Source organism: Tachyglossus aculeatus, chromosome 4 (genome assembly GCF_015852505.1).
Source record: "Tachyglossus aculeatus isolate mTacAcu1 chromosome 4, mTacAcu1.pri, whole genome shotgun sequence".
Classification (NCBI taxonomy): Eukaryota; Metazoa; Chordata; class Mammalia; order Monotremata; family Tachyglossidae; genus Tachyglossus; species Tachyglossus aculeatus.
In genome coordinates this window covers 77,110,660-77,115,167 of record NC_052069.1, presented here as the reverse complement: position 1 = coordinate 77,115,167, position 4,508 = coordinate 77,110,660, and the positions used below count along the sequence as shown (strand labels likewise).

Sequence of the window (4,508 nt, the reverse complement as noted above, 5' to 3'; positions counted from 1 at the left end):
GCCCTTTCCTTTCCATACAAATTGATACCAAGCTGATCCAAGCACTCAGCATTTCCTGTATTGACTGTTGCATCACTCTCCTTGTCAATGTCCCTGCATTATGTCTCTCCCTACTTCACTAGGCCTCCCTGATTATTTTTCTGGGAAAAATGTTCAGTCTGTAACTCCCCATTCATCAGTAACCTCCGTGGTTGCTCTTCTTCCTTCAGATCAATCAGAAACTTCGTACTATTGGCTTTAAGGCACACAATCAGCTCTCTCCCTCCTACCTTGCCTTGTGTAGCTCCTTGCCTTACCTCACCTCACTTCCTACTTCATCCTTTTCTGAACACTTCACTCTTCTAATGTTAGCCTACTCTCTATACTTTCATCTTGTCCGTTCTGCCACCAACCCCTTGCCTGGAAATTCCCCTTCTTAACTGACAGACCACTACTCCCCACATTTTTATAGCCTTATTAAAATCACATCTCCTCCAAAATATCTTCCCTAAGTCTTATTTCCCCTATACCGCCTTTCCTCTGCCTTATCTATGCACTTAGCTGTGTGCCCCTTAAGCACTTTGATACTCACCCCAGCCCCACGGTACTTCAATACTTACCCCAACCCCACAACACTTAGGAACGTAGCTTTATTCTTTACTCTTTCCTCTATCTGGCATTTCTTTTAATGTCTGTCTTCCCTGTGGACTGTAAACTCCTTGTGGGCAGGGATCAACTCTATCATACTGTATTTTTCCAGTTTCAGAGTTCTATTTTCTACAGACAGTAAAACCCAATAAATAAAATTGATTGATTAAAATGTAAGGCTTAGAGCCATGTTTGGCCAAAGGCAGAAATCAGTGCAAGGAGCCATCTGGTCAGCCCCAAGTGAGCTCTGATTCCTCAATTACTGAGTACTATCTTAGGAATTACATGGCAGCCAACATGGTGTGACAGTCACCATCATGCTTTCCAGAGCTCAAGGTAGACTCCGGACCATAGACATGCTCAATAAATGCTACAGATGGACCAGAGGAGACAAAGCTTTGCTGCCTTTGTGACATGGATGTTAAAATCAATGTAGAGCGTTAGTTGCTCCTAAAAACTCCAGAATGTACAGCCAAGAACCTGGATGTGCAGAGGGGTGATATGCCAATTTCTTTCCCTTCTCAGTCGGCAAAGTCCCTCTCTGTTACAACTGGAGGACTGCTTGGTTGCTTTCTGACACCATGCTATCCTCTGAGGCAGCCAAGAGTCTGGCTTCCTATACCCACAAAACATGAGATGGAAGAGCATACAACCCAGTGAGGACACTTAGACACCCCCTTCTGGTCCCTATTTGACCCTGATTGTGCCGGCCTTCCTCCCCCGCAACCCCAAGGATAGTGGGTGAAAAAAAACCATTTGTCCTACCAAATAGGCTTCAGGGGATCACACAGGAGCAACCCCTAGGGTTCTTGCTGTGACCTAGTCTACTCCTCCATGGTGAATCAATCAATCCATCAATAGCATTTATTGAGTACTTCCTGGGTTCAGAGAATAGTACTAAGCACCTGGGAGAGTGCAACAGAGTTGGTAGATGTTCCCTGCCCACATGAAGTTTACAGACTAGAAGGGCAGACAGACATTAAAATAAACTACTGCTAGGTCAGTAAGTGTTGTGGGGCTGATATTCAGTTGTATTTATTGAGTGTTTACTGTGTTCAGAGCACTGTACTAAGCTTGCAACAGAGACAACCCTACCCAGCAACGGGTGCACAGCCAATATCACTTGCTTAAGGGGTACACCTTTAAGTGCAAGGGTGACACAGAAGGAAGATGGAGTAGCATAAAGGAGTTCTTAGTTGGGGAATAATAATAATAATAATGGTATTTGTTAAGTGCTTACTATGTGCAAAGCACTGTTCTAAATGCTGGGGGGGGATACAAGGTGATCAGATTGTCCCACGTGGGGCTCACAGTTTTAATCTCTATTTACAGATGAGGTAACTGAGGCACAGAGAAGTTAAGTGACTTGCCCAAAGTCACACAGCTGACAAGTGACAGAGTCAGGATTAGAACCCATGACCTCTGACTCCCAAGCCTGTGCTCTTTCCATTGAGCCATGCTGCTTCTCTAAGCAGCACTTCTCTAAGTGGGGAAGACCACTTACATTTTAATAAGGTTTTGGAGGTGGGGTGAGGTCCTAGAGAAGAGGTCCTAGTGGCCTTTACAACACATATTTGGTTAAGGCATTGACACCTACTTTGTGGCATCTAACCAAGTTTTCCCCACCTGAGACAGTGACTGTGTCCAACCTAATTTGCTTATGTCAATCCCAGTGTTTAGAATAGTGCCTGGCACACAGTAAGCACTTAACAAATGCCATTATTATTATTATATGCAGGGTGAGGGAGTTCTAGGCCAGAGAGAGGATGTGGCAAGGCCAGTGGCAAGGTACCAGTGGCAAGGTAGAAGAGATCAAGATACAGGTTGACATTAGAGGAGTGAAGTGAGTGGCCTGAGTTGTGGTAGAAAATCAGTGAGGTAACTAGGACCGAGTGAGTTAACTGAGTGCTTTAAAGCCAATGGTAAGGAGTTTTTGTTTGATGCAGAAGTGGATGGACAACCACTGGAGGGTCTTGAGGACTGGCAAAATATGGACAGAATGGCTTTTTAGAAAAATTGTCTCAGCAGCAGAATAAAGTATGGACTCGAGTGGGGAGAGACAGCATGTGTACAGGTCAGCAAAGAGTGGTGCAGGAGTCATTAGAATTGTTGGCAAATGGGAAAACACATATTGTTCTTTTCCATGCAAGCCTTTGAGCAATCCTTTCTTATTTGTATAGATTTTGGCAGTGAATGCTTCAAATTGATCTAAAGTGTGGAACTTTTAGAGAGTTTACTAGTTATGTAATATCCTTAAACAAATAGATAATTCAGTAATAGGGTTGATTAGATGAAAGAGGTACATTGAATTACATTGATTGGGATTTTGAATCTGGTTTAAATAATTTGCCAATTGCTCTACCCCAGTCAGAATCTACATCAGTACAATCCTTGTTGAGTTCATTTTCTTCTCTTTGGTTATGTTTTGCTACCTTAAATGGAAATTTTTCTGTGGTGATATCATATTTATATGTTCTTAAAATCTGGTATTAGGAATTCAGGATCATTGGAGAATGCCAATTTGAAAAATTAAAACAGATTTAATCTGTTCATTAGCTCACTGCAGAATCTATGTACCCAAATTAAAGAAAAAAATAATCCTTAATAGTTGTGGTATGATTGTACTCCAACTCCTGGAGTATAATTAAAACTGCAAGTTGCTTCTCCAGACTGCAGACTGATGAGTCAATGTAGCACAGATGAGGACATGCACAGGGATTTGGGAGAGAGATCCTGGTAAATATCTCAACAATCAACTACTGAAAGCTATGGGATTAACTTAAATCCTAATTGTTATCTGTTCAGTGCTTTCTATTTCTTCTTTCCCTTCTACTAAATTGATGAATTATAAGACGTGTCACTCTTGTATTTTTATCGCTGAAGTCTGACATCATTTCAGTTTCATTGCTCTTACTCTTCAGTGGGAGAAAGCTTTTTTCTGATCTGTTTTGTGTCTTAAAGAAGTTCAATGACTTCTTCTATTTCCTAAATCTAATGTGTTTTTAAACTATTTTAATATTTTTCCCTATATATGTTCCTCAGGAATAACTGAAATGAAATGCATCTGTCCTTATAATCCTTATTCTTTTTAAGTCCAGTAGATAATTCAACAAGAGCATTTTATTAATCACAATTATGTAGTATCATTAACCTTCTATGACTTTCTAGTAAATTCTTATTTTACAATGGGCCTTATTGAAATAAATGAGAGAATGAATTAAAGTTTCATAGTTGTTGTCTCCTGGGCCATTTTCTTTCCAATAAATGGGAAAATCGAACAAAAATAAATGGAAAATATTTATTTGACCATATTTTCAGTATCAATGATAAAATCGGCACATATCCATGACTGGCAGGGAACAGAGTGATTTCAGTTTGCCTGGTACTATGTAACAAGTTGGTCATACTGTTGGGTCTTCAGTGTAGAGTGCAAAAATAATAATGGTCATAAGAATAATACTTTTAAGCGCCTACTATGTGCTATACACTGTACTAAGCACTGGGATAGATAGGACTATCAGGTCAGACATAACACCAGGTGGACATTTTAGTCCATTTGCAAAACTAAAGAGTACGTATAAGGGACAAGTATGTTTTATGAAGATGTGTACTAGGAGAAATTCTATTTTTGCCTCTGAATCTGTACTGGGGCAAGCTTGTCAGTAAATGCCTACCTATCGTTATCCAGGTTTGAGTGGTGCAGATAAAGTCTTAGGAGAACTAAGTCCATGTAGTCTGACCTCTGTGCTTGACTTGGGGTATCAGTATATCTGCCTGATTTCTAATTATACCTACAGACATTTCTATCCCCTCGCTTCTCCATTGGTGCTCCGGCACATCCCTGGGCAGGGCCCAGAGTGGGCAGAGAGAGGAGAAGGTGC

At 40.9% G+C, this 4,508-nt stretch overlaps 1 pseudogene; it reads left to right on the top strand.

Moving 5' to 3' along the window:
• Positions 1–2,175: 2,175 nt before the first annotated feature.
• Positions 2,176–2,247, top strand: LOC119927591 (annotated as a pseudogene).
• The last annotated feature ends 2,261 nt before the right edge of the window (positions 2,248–4,508 follow it).